We start from the raw sequence: 17,793 nt of genomic DNA on the forward strand, positions 1-17,793 counted from the left end.
GGATGCCTATGCGCCTTTCCTCTCATTAAAAAGCATCTTCTAGGGAATTCTGTAAATGGCAAAATTTTCAGAAAACTGGAGTACAACTTTCCATAATAAAACAAGGTTTCTAAAGCCAAATTTGCTCTTGCATGGAAAGAGATCTCAGAGTTCAAAAGACAAAATTGCCTGGAAACAAACCGCTTTCAACAAAGCTCTAGCGAGGCCCGAGTAAAAATTGAGAGGTGTGTTCCAACCAAAGGTCACATGGTAAAGAAAGTCCATAGAGGGTGGTTACACAAGTCCGACCATCACTTTGAAGACACTCAGTTATTTTTAGAGCAAGGTTCAAGAGGCCAGTGACAGAGGCATAACCATCTGGCCCTCAGGATCCTCGTGGAATCGGGACCACTTTAGGACAAATGTTTGGGTCCTGGTAAACACAGAGCAACAAAACTTCTGCCTCCATCAAGACATGGGAACACAGGACACAACAACATACCCAGAGTCTGGGGACATTTTCCAGCCACTCTTCGCAAGTCTCACACAAAGCCACAGAGAATCAAATATTTTATAACTGAGCCATACTGCAAGAAAGATTATGTTAACAGGAGAGGTTCTGCAGATGCGGGAATTCCGGAGCAACACACACAATGCTGGAGGAACTCAGCAAGCCAGGGCACATCTATGAAGGGGAATAAACAGTTGAAGGCAGCGACTCGTTGTCCGTCCACCTTGTGTGTGGTCTTTTATTGATTCTATTATGTTTCTTGTTTTTAATGCGAATACCCATAAGAAAATGAATCTCAGGTTTGTATATGGTGACATACATGTACTTTGATAACAAATTATCTTTGAACCCATCCGCACTGTAACCCCACTCTCTTGTTCCTATCAAACTTTCACTGGGTCCCCAATTCAGCTTCTCGAAGCTACTCTTCACCAGATCTCATTGCTCGACTCTTGCCTCAGCAGTTTCTATCCTCCTGATAACAGACCTCACCTCATATACTAAAGGCCACCTGCACAGCATTTTTCCTGCAACTGCAACACTATATTCTGCATAGACAGGAAAGATTCTGCAGATACTGGAAATCTTGAGCAACACACACACAAAAAATGGTATAGGAACTCAAGTCAAGCTGCGTCTAAATGAAAGAAAATAAACAGCCAATTTTTCTGGTCCTGATGAAAGGTTTTGGCCCAAGACGTTGACTGTTAATTCCCCTCCATAGATGTTGCCTGACTTGCTGAATTCCTCCAGCAGTTTGTGTACTGTTCTATATTCTGCATTGTTTTCTTTCAACTCCCCCAAGGTACTATGCATGAAGATATCTGTCTGGATAACCTACAAACAAAATCCTTTCACTGTAACTCCGCATTTGAGACAATAATAAGCCATTTCCAACACTCATCACCTTCCCCCACAATTTGTCTCATCCCACCAAATACGACAACACAGTGCTCTACAGACAAGGGGTAGTGTCCTTATTTAAAAATGCAGACTCTCAAATCAAAGTTTCTGGTCAAATTCAGGCAAGGAAACTTCTTGTTATTTCCACCTACACCCCCTCGTCACCTATTGAGTCAGTGTTCCCTCAATCCTCACAAAAAGCAGAGGGCAGCGTCTGAATGTGGGTGGGAAGCAGATGTCCGTCATACTGACTTGGCTTAGTAGCTGCACCACTAACCAAGCTACTGATTTATTTTTAAGAGCCTAAACTAAATGCAGTGCATCATACATGAATATAGATGACGCTGCTGAAGGAGGAATTTAAATTTAAAAAAACAGGTATACGCTTGACTTCCAAAGCCTTCTATATACATTAGAAAAGAAAAATGACTTGTCATTTTGGTAGGAGTACATTACATTCCTATTAATTCACTCTGGGACAGCCAAACATATTTCTGAAATATATTATACTTAAATTTTCTCCTCAGACTTGCGTGGCAAGAATCTGTGCATGGGTAATAAGGATCTGAAAAAGACTTGTCCCAGTCAATCTACAGTATATCTACTTTTAGCCTTTAAGGCATGAACCAGAGTATGCTACACAGGGAAAAGGTATACTACTTTAAAAAGAATGTGGTGGGGCACATTGATCACTGGCCAAGCCATTATTATGTCAGAAGAAACAGGAATATTCCATCTGGAGCTTCATGCCTGTTACAGCGTCCAACAGCAAGGCTGATTGTTCACCCCAGTGCTACTTTCCCGCACTATCTGATCTCCCTTTATTTTATTTAGAGATACAGTACAGTGGGAGGTCTTTCTGGCCCAATCAACACACACTGCCCAATTAAACCAATGTGACCAATCAAACTACTAACCCATACATCTTTGGAATGTGGGAGGAAACCGGAACACCCAGAGGAAACCCACATAGTCGTGATAGAGCACAGGATCACGAGAGAGAGCAGGCAAACTCATTACGACAACAGCAGGAATTGAGCTCGGGTCAATGAAGGTTCTTGGTCCAAAACATCAGCAGTATATTTCCCTCCATAGATGCTGCCTGACTTGCTGAATTCCTCCAGCATTTTGTGTGTTGCTCAAGATTTCCAGCACGTGCAGAATCTTGTGTTTAACCTTTAACATTGGTTTAGAGGGAATAGTCAGCAAGGGCATTGGTAACATGGCCTGCTGGAGATTGAACACCAAATCCTTGGCACAGACTGCTGATGTTTTGGGCCAAGAACCTTCATCAGCAAGTGGTCAGAAGCCAGAATAAGAGGAAGGGGGTGGGGAGAGGGAACGGGGTTGAAGAAATCAGGTGGAAGGAGATAAGTGGAAGAGGTAAAGGGCCAAGGAAGCAATCTGATAGAAGATGCTGGACCATGGAAGAAAGAGGAGGAGGAGAACCAGAGGGAGGTGATAGGCAGGCGAGAAAGGGAAGGGGTGAGAGGATAACAGAAGAGAGAATAGAAATAGAGCAAGGGGTGGGTAGGAGACTGCCAGATGTTAGAGAAACCGATGTTCATGCCAGGGTTAGGAACACCTCAGATAGAGAGTCCACAGTATTATTAAGTGGGAGGGTGAGCAGCTAGAGCTCATAGACGACCAGTACCAATGACGTAGGTAGGATGGGTGACAAGGTCCTGCAAAGTGGGTTCAGGGAGTTAGGTGCCAAGGACAGGGCCTCCAGGGTTGTGATCTCAGAACTTGTGCCACATGCGAGTGAGGCCAGAAACAGGAAGATCATGGAGTTTTACATGTGGTTAAGGAGTTGATGTAGGAGGGAGGGCTTCAGTATTTTGGATCATTGGGTTCTCTTCCAGGAAGGTGGGGTCTGCACAGAAGGGATGGTTTGCATCTGAACTGGAGGGGCCAAAGATCCTAGCAGGAAAGTTTGCTGGTGCTGCAAGGGGCTGAGGTTAAACTAGAGTTGCAGGGGCTGGGAACCAGAGTGCCAGAACAGACAGTGGAGTGGTTATGGAGAAAGATGTTGTTAAGCCTACATACAAAGTCAGGAATTACGAGGTTGAGCGTGGTGAGACTAATGTTTTGAGCTGTGTGTATTTCAATGCAAGGAGTATTGTAGGATAGACAGATGAGCTTACAGCATGGATCAGCACATAGAATTATAACTTTGTAGCCATACATGAGATTTGGTTGCAGGAAGGGCAGAACTGTCAGCTCAATGTTCTGGGGTTCTGTTTTAAACACGATAGAGTGGGAGAGATTAAAGAGGGTCGATGGCATAGGCTGTCGGGGAATGTTATCTTAGTGCTCAGTCAGGACAGACTGAAGAGCTCTTCCACTGAGGCTTTGTGGCTAGAACTGAAGAATAAGAAAACTTTGATCATGTTATTCTATTATTGACCACCCAACAGTCTGTGGAATTTAAAAGAGCAAATTCATAGAAACCACAGTCTATTGCAAGAAACACAAGGTGGTGATAGTAGGTGATTTAAACTTTCCAGATATTGACTGGGACTCCCACTAATGTGGTCATACTTTTCTTATTCTGGTATCCATGACGGAGCTGGCCGGTTCACAACCTTCTCCAGTTTTTTCTGACCCTTTGCATTGGAGCCTCTTTACCAGGCAGCGAAGCAACAACCAGTCAGCGTGCTCTCCACGGTGCATCTGTAGAATTTTCTAGAGTCTTTGGTGACATGCCAAACCTAATGAGATTTGGCCATTGGTGTACCTTTCTCATAATATTAATGTGTCGGGCGCAGGATAGATCTTCCGAGATGCTGATGCCCAGGAAATTGAAACCGCTCAACCCTTCCTGAAGTCCACAGAAAGTTCCTTCGTCTTTATCTATCACCTGTGCTCAGTTGGAGATGCTCAGTGAGACATGGAATCAAACCTATGCATGCCTCGTTTAACATGGATATGCTTGTGTTAAAGCACACAGTTCAACCTGATCTAAAACTACATCAGTCACATCTAATTATACGGATGATTTAGATGCATCTCTAATGATGGAATGTGAGGTGGATTCCAGGTGAATAAATATTTTTAAACTCCTTTCATTTTTGAACTACTGATCACCGCAGGAAGGGTGTAAGGAAACCCAAGTACTGAGATGGTGTTTGAACCTCAGCATACCTCCTACGCATGCTGCAAAGGATGCCTCTGATTTCCTCATTTCAACTATGCCCAGTCCAGGCCAGCTATTCAAGTGAGAATATTGGAAGGAAAAGATCAATCAAAAACCTTTGAATTATTTTGAATTTCAACGGGGGAAAGAGAGATACTGGCCCTCTGAGGAAAATTCGTAAGGAGACTCATGGGGAATAGAAGTGTCAGAAGGGATAGCTAAGATCAAAGCCCTCATGTTTACTTGGCAGATTCACATACATTTGTACAATGAAATCAAAGGAAATTTGACTCAGTGCAAAGTGAAGAAACTTACTTTGAAGAAAAGCAGAAAGGAACTTCTTGGTCCCCGGCTGATATTTAGCCCAGAAGTAGAACCCTTTTAAAAAAAAGGGTAAGATCATGCCCATGTTGTGGGATCATGCTGTGCATTGATCTTCCACTTTTTCCCTGCATTTCAACAGCAGTGCTGCTTTAGAGAAGCATTGATTGTAAAATACCTGGGGACGTCACTTGTTTCCAAAATATTAGTTTGTATTTATATTTTCAGAGGCAGTAAGGTAACAGGCCCTTCTGGCCCAGCTAGCCTGTGATCCCAATTACATCAATATGACCAATTAACTACTTACACGTACATCTTTGGAATGTCGGAGGAAAGTGTACCACATGTTCGCAGGGCAAGAGTACAAACTTATTACAGATAGCAGTGGGAATTGAACCCATGTTACTGGCACTAATAGCATTAAGCTAACTGCTACACTAGTGCCAGTTTTCTTTAACAGTGAACACGTACTTAGACAATTTCTCAACTAACCTTCAATACTTGCACGGGCAAAATGGAGAACATTGACAAATCTTAGCCACCGTGCCCCATTTTGCACTTGCCCCCTTGAGCTCCTGTAGCCAAAGAAACCATTTTTATTTAACACCTGATTGGAACTGGCAGACTGCTCTGCACCATGAAGGCCAGTCATCGTCAAGCTGAACACCCAACCTGTTGTGAGCAAGGACTCGTTAGTTAGTTTGCACAGTCGGGCACGTTTCTATTGGACATTTGACGATGTTGGTCAGCTGAGGGGCATCCATTGGCCACTTCTCTTCCACAAAGACGGATGAGACAGTCCAAATTCATTTATCATGTGTACAAACAGTGAATTACATCTTTTGCGTTAACAACCAACACACCCGTGGGTGTGCTAGGACAGCCCACGAGTGTTGCCACACGGTAAGCCCACAATGTTCAGCATAGAAACACAGAACACTACAAGCAATATCAAAAAAATTGTTGTTCCTCCTTCCCATCTATGCTCAAACACAGTCCTCTAACCCCAGGGTGGACTGTCTTCTTTGGCCTCCAGCGGACTACGATTCGGACATGGATATGGAGACATTGGGCCATCAATTACCCCAGTGGACTCACAGAGATTAGCAGACCCGGGTACTCCTGTCAATGGGCCTCTACTTCCAGACTTTTGCTTCGATCCTTGGCATTGGCCCAGGACCTGCCGATCACCAGACCTCAAACTCTGGACTTGCAGATGCTGGGAGCCTAAACACTAGACCAAGGACCTTGCTCCCCCTGATAGCATGGAACTACAACTCAGACCCAGGGGTGGGGAGGGGGGGGGACACCAGCCTTCATGTATGCTGATCTGGGGTCCAAAGTAGTACTCATTCTTCTTAGCTGCATGACCAAGCAGATATTCTGAAAGCTTACCCCACCTGAAGAGCAGCAAGAAAATATTCAAAGCATCTGTCCAGTTATGTTTGCACCCAGTTTGAACACACAACTTTCTGCTCCATCGATCCGGTAGGCAAACCAAGGCACCAATGCATTAAGAATTGTAGCACTCCACCTTCAGTTAGCACCGACTAGTTTTCTCACGACTTTTCAACACTTTCCTTGGCCTACACAATGACGCAAATGTTAACCAACCAAAAAAAATGTCTGCAGGTGTTGGAAATCCAAAGCAACACATACACACACAAAATGCGAGAGGAGCTCAGGAGGTCAAGCAGCATCTATGGAAATGAATAATCAGCCAGAGTTTCAGGGCGAGACCCTTCTTCAGGACCTCAACCCAAATCGTCAACTGTTTATTCACTTCCATAGATGCTGCCCGACTTGCTGAGCTCCTCCAGCAGTTTGTGCCTGTTGCAACCTCTTCATAAATCCAATCAGCTTCAAAGTAAATGCTGCGGGTCCATCAGTATGATGCCTCTCCTTGTTTTACATGGATTTGAAAGGAATTTAAGGCAGAACACAGGACTGGTGCTGTGGTCCCAAATGGAAGCAAACCCTTATCGTCGTAGAGGCTGACGGAGGAAACTACCCACACACAAACGTCTGAAGAAAAATGGCATCATTCCTACTGAACGTCTGGGAGGCTCTGGCCCATTCATCTGCTCAGGAGCAGCAACAGCATTCGGGCTGGCATTGCAAACCTTGCGCTGGAAGTATACGGAAGTGCAGCACAAGAGACAAAAGGAACGCACTACTGCGCAGGTCACCCACCCGTCATCTGCCTTTTGCCCAATCTGTAGACGTTCCCACATCCGCTTCATCAGAAGTCACCGAACTGCAATGGAAGCAAGACGCCTTCAATGACGAGGGAGTGCCTCTTCTTCATGTCTTTACTCTTGGGGGGGGGGGGTGGCCCCTATTATTTAAGGTCAACAGCACTGCCAAATGTGGGCAGACTGCATACAATGCGGCGATTTCTAATGCAGCATCACAATTTGTTGACTAGTGTGTTGTACCAACCTGAATACAAAACCAAACTCCTACGAAACAGTTTTTACAACCATTGTACATTCAGCTGCCAAGAGCCATTTAAAATTATGTGTTTTTCAGTAACTATCTTGGAGTCCTTTCTGCTGTGCATAAAAAAAAACCACCATGCCAATAAAAGTCTCTCCCTCATGCAGTCCAAGTGCAGATTTTATTCAGAGGACAATATTGATTGTATGTACCACTCTATTAGAGAATATGTAGAAGTTTAAAAAAAAATGTTCTGGGAGATTGCTTTTCATTTTTTTCTTTTTAAAAGACTTTCCTCCACTGTGTTTGCTCACCAGTTTGAATGCCTGTGGAAGCAGACAAGATTCATCATTACTGAGCTGTAGAGAGGGAACAGACAAGAGCAAGAGTAGCAACTGCTTTTTGCTCACTCTAACTTTGATTTCCCTTTACGACAACGAAGGCTGCCAATGGCATCAGTTTTAAAACCACCCTCCCGGTAGGTTATGCAAACTGAAAACCTGCCCCTAGCACTGTGATTCACATGGCATCTGCAGGAAGATGCATGCAATTTAGTGCAGGACTGAAAACAGCCCCAAGTAGGCTGCAAGAGAAAAAAATAAAGCAAGGAAAATTAAGGATCTCTGAAGCAAAGTGGAAAGCACAACAGAAACTAAAGGTTCAATCACTGGGTGAGTTTCGAGCACTTTGGTAAGTCACTACTAAAGTGACCTGATGGACAGGTCCAAGAAATACAACTATAAAGAATGCTACAATGGAAAATGGACAAGAGGATAGGTAAGGATGCATAGCTTAAGATTTTACATTTACTGGACTAGGGAAAGGTCAAATTCTTCAGATGCTGGAAATCTTGAGCCACGCACACAAAATGCTGAAGTCCTTAGCAAGGCAAGCAGCATCGATGTAGAGGGATAAGCATTTGGCAGTTTGGGCTGAGACACTTCATCAGGAGTTTGTCAGGTTAGGTTAGACAGCAGGAGAGACTGAAACACTTCAGAACCTGAGGATGGGAAATGGCTCAGCAAGGAAGCCACTCAGAAAAATAACTTGAATGTTGAAGTGAAAGATATAGTTAAGAGTGTAAGGTATTCTTGGGGTTGTGGTAAATGGAGATTTACATTGATATATTATTGACACAAGTATCAAGATACAGTGAAAAGCTTGTCCTGCATTTTGTTCATAGAGATCAAATCATTACACACGGCATTGAGGTAGAACAAGGTTAAAAAAACACTAACAATGCAGAATAAAGCACCAGAGAAAGTGCAGTGCAGGAAAACAATGTGCAAGGTCATAACAAGGTAGATTGTGAGATCCAGACACCATTTTGTTGTACAAGAGGTCCATTCAGTAGTTTGATAACACGAGGATAGAAGCTGTTCTTGAGCCCAATGGTACATGCTTTCAGGCTTTAGTATCTTCTGCCTGATGGGAGAGGGAAGAAGGGAATATCCTGGGTACATGGGGTCTTACATTATGCTGGCTGCTTTACAGAGGCAGTGAGAAGTGTAGACAGAGTCCATAGAGGGGTGGCTGGCTGTACAGCAGAAATGGGATTGCGTTAATATTGGCTAGGATGGCTGGCTCAAAGCTGAGGGTTTCAACACACATGCGACCCTGTAATATAGCTTCACTAGGTTGGCAACTAACTTTTAGGTATTTCCATTGCAGATTTTCCAAAACATATTTCCTCCAAATGTATCTATTGAGCTCAATGTCTTCCCAGTTTATAGATGCAATATTGAATTTCTTCAGGCTGATTCTGATATCATCTTTGAAGTACTTCCGCTGCCCACCAGAGGCTCTCTGACCTTCCCAAATAGATCTTTTACTCCTACTTGAAGGGAGATGCAAGTCAAGCATCCGCATGACATAAACTATCCAGATTTGGTGTTGCTTCATCGTGGTATTTTTGTACTCGAGGTGGAACCAAGATTAATCACCAAATTTCATTGTAATGGTTGAGCAAGGGCTATGCCAAGCTATGGTGGTTATAAATTGCAGTGGTTTATATTCCTACAGCACCCCTATGATCTACAGAGCTCCACGGAGGCCCAGTACCCTGAGTTCATTCCATTCTGCACAAGCATACTGCCACATAAGGTACAGAAGTGGTGAGCATAATCACGGACCAAGTCTCCACAGATGCCTACCTCTATTGTGTACGGAAAAAAAAGTGGCATTATATCTCACCTGTCCTGAGTAGTCATCACCTCACTTTCAAACAATGATCTTTGGTTCTATACATTCTGGCCAGAGAAGTTCAGCTAACCCATCAGGTCCTGTAGTCATGGTCATACTTTATTGATCCCGGGGGAAATTGGTTTTTGTTACAGTTGCACCATAAATAATAAATAGTAATAGAACCATAAATAGTTAAATAGTAATATGTAAATTATGCCAGTAAATTATGATAAGTCCAGGACCAGTCTATTGGCTCAGGGTGTCTGACCCTCCAAGGCAGGAGTTGTAAAGTTTGATGGCCACAGGCAGGAATGACTTCCTATGACGCTCTGTGTTGCATCTCGGTGGAATGAGTCTCTGGCTGAATGTACTCCTGTGCCCACCCAGTATATTATGTAGTGGATGGGCGACATTGACCAAGATGGCATGCAACTTAGACAGCATCATCTTGTCAGACACCACCGTGAGAGAGTCCAGTTCCATCCCCACAACATCACTGGCCTTACGAATGAGTTTGTTGATTCTGTTGGTGTCTGCTACCCTCAGCCTGCTGCCCCAGCACACAACAGCAAACATGATAGCACTGGCCACCACAGACACATAGAACATCCTCAGCATCGTCCAGCAGATATTAAAGGATCTCAGTCTCCTCAGGAAATAGAGACGCAGCCTCAGTGTTCTTTGACCAGTCCAGTTTATTGCCAATTCATATTCCCAGGTATTTGTAATCCTCCACCATGTCCACACTGACCCCCTGGATGGAAACAGGGGTCACCGGTACCTTAGCTCTCCTCTCCTCACGTCTACCACCAGCTCCTTAATCTTTTTCACATTAAGCTGCAGATAATTTTGCTCACACCATGTGACAAAGTTTCCTACCGTAGCCCTGTACTCAGCCTCATCTCCCTTGCTGATGTATCCAACTAATGCAGAGTCATCAGAAAACTTCTGAAGATGACAAGACTCTGTGCGGTAGTTGAAGTCCGAGGTGTAAATGGTGAAGGGAAAGGGAGATGTAGGAATTGTTCCCATTTCATCAAATCCATCATCTCCAGGAAATCAAACATACAAGATTCTACAGATGCTGGAAATCCAGATGAACACACACAAAATGGTGGAGAAGCTCAGCAGGTCAGGCAGCATCCATGGAGAGGAATGAAGACCCAATGTTTTGGGCAGAGACCTTTCATCAGGACTCATGAAGATATCTCAGCCTGAAACATTGTCTCTTCATTCCTCCTCAGCAGGTGCTACCTGATCTGTTGAGTTCCTCCAGTATTTTGTGTATGATCTCCAGGAAATGTGCTTAATCTCGCCCTTTAGTACAGAACTTCCCACAAGACAAAAGGCACACTGTAGGAGCAGAAGTAGGCCAACTGGTCCATCATGTCTACACTGACATTTCATCATGGCTGATCCATTTCCCTTTCAATATCCCATCTCAGGAAACAAAGTTTGTTGCATCCCTTTTCTTCCTCAAACAAAAAGATGAGAATGGGGTGGGGGGGGGGGAGGAGAGAATAAGATGGGGGGAAAAAAAATCAGAGGAGAGGACTCGATGGGGCGCTATACGATCGCAGTGATGCAGAGGGGAGCATGTGACACATCCTCATGGCTGACACTTTTATATTGCACCATGTCCCATCTACGAGCCATCTGCACTGGTGATGAACGAGATTGTACAGTGAATGACTTTGAATGACAAGCAGCTCGACATTTGCAATGCTAAATTAACATGATGGATCAACTGAGAAAAATGTAAATAGAACGAATCACTGGAATAGGCCATTAGACATTAAGATGTTATACTGTCCCTGGGTTAGCTGAGGATTCTGGTCCTCAGAGACATCTGGAAGCCAATTTCTCCACAAGTCCCTTTTCAGTATTAACCAGTATCATATCTCTTTGTACAATTCACTTCATTGAATAATCACCCTATCATTACCCATAATTAAACTAATGGAAATATACTGTATAAACACAAGAGACTGCAGATACTGGAAATCCAGAGCAACACACACAAAATGCTGGAGGAACTCAGCAGGTCAGACAGGCTCTATGGAAAGGAATAAAGAGTCATGACCCTTTGTGCTATGACCCTTCATCATAACACTGGAAATATATAATGCAAACATATTTCCAGTGTCCTGATGAGGTAGGATAAAAACATGTTTCAATGGAAATATAGACTGCATCCAGACATTAATAAATACCACAAAGCATTTTGTAGTCTTGAAAAATGTTTTCCAAATATATAGGAAATTTGCATTAAATCAGATTTCCTTAGGCCGGGTCATCAGTAACTTAGGGAGCGCCTGCATACTAATCTACTCTCATTTGGAACCCTGATAAGATTCTTGTTCGCCTCCAGTGCTTCGCAGAAGTGGAAAAATCCAGTAGAAGTTGCAAATATCTTCAGCTGCCATGCAACACTCATGCATGATTGTTTTTAATGACTAATTCATAATTGGTTTATTATTATCACATTATGAGATAGAGTGACAAGGTTTTGTTTGTGTGCCACAAAAAAATGCTGGAACACAGCAGGCCAGGCAGCACTTATGGAGAAGAGTAAACAGTTGACATTTCGGGCCGAGACACTTCACCAGGATGGTGAACGGTCCTGATGAAGGGTCTTGGCCCAAAACGCCGACCGTCAACTCTTTTCCATAGATGCTGCCCGGCCTGCTGAGTTCTTCCAGCATTTTGTGTGTTTTATTTCAATTTTCTGTATCTGCAGATTTTCACTTGTTTGCTTCCTTGCCATTTAAACGGATCTTTCTGTAGATACATTGAGGTAGACAGAAAGGAAGAAATAGAACAGAACAAAGAACAGTCCACCACAGGAACACCCAGTGTTGTGCCGATCCAGCTGAAAAATAAATCAAAAACATCCAAACACTAATTCCTCCTACCTATGATGTCCATACCCTTCCATCTTCCTCACATCCATGTGCCTAGCTTTAAAACCCTCAAACGTACTTGCCTTTACCATCACATCAGGCAGCCCATTCCAGGCCATCCACCACTGAGATAAAAACTTACCCCTCACATTTCCTTTGAACCTACCACCTCTCACCTTCAATGCACACTCTCTGGTATTACATATTTCTACCTTGGGACAAAAAAACAACTTTGTGTACTCCATCGATGCTTCTCAATGTTATAAACCTCTAACAGATTTCCCATCAGCCCCTGCCACTCCAAAGAAAACAACCCAAGTTTGTCCAGCCTCTCATGATAGTACATGCCCTCTAAACCAGGCTGCATCCTGGTAAACCTCTTCTGCGCCCTCCCCAAAGATTCAACATCCTTCCTATAATGAGGCAACCAGAACTGGGTGCAGTACTCTGTATGTGGCCTAACTAGATTTTTATAAAGTTGCAACATCTTGACTTTTGAATTAATAAAAGCAAGCATTCCATAAGCTTTCTTAACCACCCTATCGACCTGCGTAACCACTTTCAAGAAGCTATGAACTTAGATCCCAAGGTCTCTCTGCTCAGCAATACTTAAGGATCTTACCCTTAACAGTACAGATGTCCCCCGCTTTTCGAACGTTCACTTTACGAAACCGCACTGTTACGAAAGACCTACATTAGTACCCTGTTTTTGCTTTCAGAAGGTGCTTTCACTGTTACGAAGAAAGGCAGCGCGCGATAAAATCAGTGCGCGATAAAAGCCCCGAGCAGCAGCTCTGCCCCGGATTCGGAACGGCATTGCTGAAACACGTTGCATTGAGCAGCCGTTAGCAAGATGAGTTCTAAGGTGTTGGAAAAGCCTGAAAGAGTAAGGGTGTTACACTTAGCGTAAAACTAGACATAATTAAGCATTTCGATTGTGGTGAACGAAGCAAGAACAAAGTGAGTTTGGCTTGTGGAAGTTGATGAAGATGATGTTGAAGCAGTTTTGGCATCCCATGACCAAGATCTGACAGATGAAGAGCTGATGCAATTGGAAGAGGAAAGGATAACAATCGAAACTGAATGCAGAAAGTGAAGCAACTGCGTGAGATTTTCGCTGCAATGATAAAGTACGACTTTAATTTTGAAAGGGTACGTAGGTTTAGGGGATATTTGTAGGATGGTTTGAGTACTTACAAACAACTGTATGATAGAAAAATGCACGAGGCTCAGCAATCAAGCAAGCCTTCCGCATCAGCCACAGCAGACGACGAACCTCGACCTTCGACATCGAGGCGGGTAGTCATAGGAGAAGATGAGCTGCCTGCCCTGATCGACGATGAGATGACACCCCCGTGTCCCACCACAACAACACCCGGGCCCCGGAGAGATACTGTACCGATTTGCGAAGAACGCAGCGGTAGCCAGGAGACACACAGCACATTTTTAAGAAAAAAGCCGAAATAAACATGCTAATTAATTAGATGCTGCCCGGCACGTAAATGTCGGCGCAGATCAGAGGCGATTGCCGATTGCATCGCCTCTGATCTGGGCCGACATTTACGTGCCGGGCAGCATCTAATTAATTAGCATGTTTATTTCGGCTTTTTTCTTAAAGATGTGCTGAGTGCCTCCCGGTTACCGCTGCATTCTTCACGGCAATGTATCGGGTCGGCGGCCCGGAGGGTGGGGGCCAGGGCACCACCCAGCCTGCAACAACTCAGTCTAACACACCATCACCAGTGCGCTCGGCACTGTTTTCCCAATTCCGGTAAGTGATACTGCACTGTACATACATTATTTCTACTTTATATAGGCTGTTTATTTTTACGTGTAATTTGGTAGATTTGGCAGCTTCATAGTTTAAAGGTTACTGGAGAGCGCGTTTATGCCAACAGCGCTTGCGTGAGATTTTCGCTACGGAGATCTGTGCAGGCAATCGTTGTAGAGAAGTATTTCTACTTTATATAGGCTGTGTATTTATCATATCATTCCTGCTTTTACTATATGTTACTGTTATTTTAGGTTTTATGTTATTTGGCATGATTTGGTAGGTTATTTTTGGGTCTGCGAACGCTCACAAAATTTTCCCATATAAATAAATGGTAATTGCTTCTTCGCTTTACGACATTTCGACTTACGAACCGTTTCATAGGAACGCTCTACCTTCGGATGGCGGGGGAAACCTGTACACTGTTTCATTGCATTTGCTCTACCAAGGTGCCCTCACTCTTATCTGGGTTAAAGTCCATCTGCTATTTCTCTGCACACATCTGCAAATGATCCATTTCATGCTTTATTCTTTGCCAGTCTTCTACTCTATCCACAGCTTCACCAACCTTGGTATCATCCGCAAATCTACATTTTCATCCAGGTCATTTATGGACATCACAGACAGCAGAGGTTCCAGCACAGATCATTGCAGAACACCATTAATTGCAGATTTCCAGCTTGAACAAGTCCCTTCAATCACTACCCTATGTGCAAACCAGTTCTGAATCCAAACAGCCAATTTGCCATGATCCCTAAGCATCATAACCTTCTGGATTGGCCTCCCATGAGGGACTTTGTCAAGCACCTTACTAAAATTCACATAGACAACTTCCACCACCATTTCTTCATCAATCCCTTTTGTCACCTTGTCAAAAAAACTCAATCAGGTTTGTAAGAAAGGATCTTCCCTGCACAAGACCATAACAAGGCCATGGGTTTCCAAATGCTCATGTGTCCTATCCTTAAGATTTTTCTCCAGCAATTTCCCTACGATTGACATGAAACTCACTGGTCTATAGTTCTCAGGGTTTTCCCTTGTTCATACAACATTAGCCACTCTCTAGTCCAATGGGACCTCCCCTTTGCCTAGTGAGGACAAAGATACTGGTCACAGCCCCAGCAATCTCGTCTCCTGCCTCTTCCAATAACCTGGAGTAAGTCCCATCAGGTGCTGGGGACTTAATCACCTTAACACTCATTTCCTCCTCTACCTCAAAACACGCTAACATATTTATACACTCAGCACTGATCTCCTAGTCCTCTGTCCTTTTCCTTGGTAAATACTGAAGCACAGTATCTCACTCACATTCCCCACATCTAAGTAAATGCTCCCCCCGCCTTATCCTGAAGTGGTCCTACCCTCTCCCTAGTTATCCTCCTGCTCACGATGTATATATAGAATGCATTGGGTTTCCCCTTCATCCATGCCCCCCCCCCAGCTTTCCCAATAGTTCTTTTCTGGCTTCTTTATACTCACGTTATCTGTTTGACCTCAACTTCTGAAGTTTCACAAACTTTTCCTTTATCTTTTTGACTAAATCCATCGCCTCTCTGGACATTCAAGGTTCTCTTACCTTTCCACCCCCATCCTTCCTTCCTAACTGAAACATACCTTTCCTGTACTCTGTGTAATTGATCCTTAACACTCTCTACATGTCTGATGAGGACTTGTCATAAAAAAGGTGTTCCCAATTAACCCTTCTTGGTTCCTGCCCAATGTCCTCATGATTTGCCCTACTCCAATTTAAAACTCTCTTGCAAAGACAATCCTAACCTATCTATAACTACCTTGAAGGTTAAGGAGTTGTGGTCACTGTTCCCTGACTGCTCAGTCACTATCCAGGTTCATTATCCAACACCTGGTCCAATACTGCCCATCCTTTTGTCGGGCCATCCACATATTGATTTAGGAATCCTTCCTCGATGCACTTCAATTCTGCCCTATCCAAACCCTTACACTAAGGTCCCAAGTTTATATTAGGGAAGCTGAAATCCCCCATGACAACAATCCTATTATTTTTACACGTTTCCTTAATCTAATTACATATCTGTTCCTCAATGTCCCACTGACTATTGGGGAGGGGAGGGGCTCTGTAATCCAATCAATCGATGTGATCGCACCCTTCCTATGCCCGAGTTCAACTCAAATGGACTCAGTGTTTGACTCCTCCATTATATCTCCCCTGAGTACAACTGTGATATTGTCCGTGACAAGTAGAGCAACTCCAACCGTCTTACCTCCTCCTCTATTTTCTAAAACTTCAAAATCCTGGTATTTTAACCTTCCATTCCGGCCCCTCTCTCAACCAAGTACATTGTAGTGCCATGTACTGATTGATGCTCTAAATTCACTTTTACCCATAAAATTCTGAGCATTAAAATATCCACACTTCAAACTATCTGACCCATCATACCTGCTATTTCAATTTTGCCCTTAAACCCTTTTCCCGGTATCTACCTTCCGACCTGATCCTTCACTTACTGACCTCGTGCTCCAGATCCTAGCCCCTGCAAAACGAGTTTAAACTCTCGAGTAGCATTAGCAAACCACCCCGCCAGTATATTGCTTCCCCTCCAACTCTGGTGGAACCCACCCCTCTAGTACAGGTCACCCCTTCCCCCGAAAAGATTCCAATGATCCAAGAACTTGAAGCCCTGCCCATCTCCTCAGCCACTCATTTAGTGCTATCTGTACCCATAAAATGCAGAAAAAGTTTTACAGTTGGAAAAAGTGAGGTGCAAGGGCCAAGATGAGGTAGACTGAGGGATCCAGAGTTCATCCCTGATGAGGGGTCTCGGCCCGAAACGTCGACTGTACCACTTCCTAGAGATGCTGCCTGGCCTGCTGCGTTCACCAGCAACTTTTACGTGTGTTGCTCGAAATTCCAGCATCTGCAGATTTCCTCCTGTTTGCGTTCACCATTAGTCTGATTATCACTGGGAAAGAAGCTGTCCTGGCAATACATGTTCCCAAGCTCCAGCATCATTTGCCCATGTAGGGGTGAGAAGAGAAAGGCTGGGGTGGGAAGTGCTCTTGATGGTCTCGTCTGCTTTCCCAGGGCAGTGGGAAGTGTAGATAGAGTCGATGGAGGCGGCGGCTGGTTTGCATGATAGATTGGGCTGCATTTACAACTCTGCAATTTCTTGTGAACTTGGGCAGAGCAGTTGTATTTTCATATTAAAGTTATTAAAAATATCTTTTAAGAGTAACCAAATTGAATATGATGTTACGATATATTCTGGTGACCCGTTTTTTTTTCTAAACACCTATGCATTCAAGGCTCTATAGGGAAATGTCATTGCTTTCAACAAATGCTTTCAATGATCAACCTTACTTTAAAAAAATTCTGGTACTTCCTATGGTGACAGCAATGGCTGACTCGTTTTATTCGAATGACTTTGATAACATTTGCTGGTCAGTAACGTGTAACTGTCATAAAGGAACTCAGGCAAGCTACCAAGGAAAAACATCTTGATTTGAAACGCGGCCAGAATGTAGAACTTAATTCAGGGTGAGCTGAAGTAGACTCCGTGATGCGTTTCAAGGGTAGGTGGATATATGCAAGAGAGAAAAGAGCAGAAAGTTAGGTTTGGTATCGGGTAGGAGAAAGTGTGTGGAATATTATCATTGCTAAATTGCT

At 43.8% G+C, this 17,793-nt stretch overlaps 1 protein-coding gene across 5 annotated transcripts in view; it reads right to left on the minus strand.

The window, feature by feature from the left end:
- Positions 1 to 17,793, minus strand: part of large1 (LARGE xylosyl- and glucuronyltransferase 1) — a 442,193-nt gene that overhangs the window by 341,480 nt on the left and 82,920 nt on the right. The gene's annotated exons all lie outside the window — the stretch shown is intronic.

The sequence above is a fragment of the Mobula birostris genome, chromosome 9 (assembly GCF_030028105.1).
Source record: "Mobula birostris isolate sMobBir1 chromosome 9, sMobBir1.hap1, whole genome shotgun sequence".
In the NCBI taxonomy this organism is placed as follows: domain Eukaryota; kingdom Metazoa; phylum Chordata; class Chondrichthyes; order Myliobatiformes; family Myliobatidae; genus Mobula; species Mobula birostris.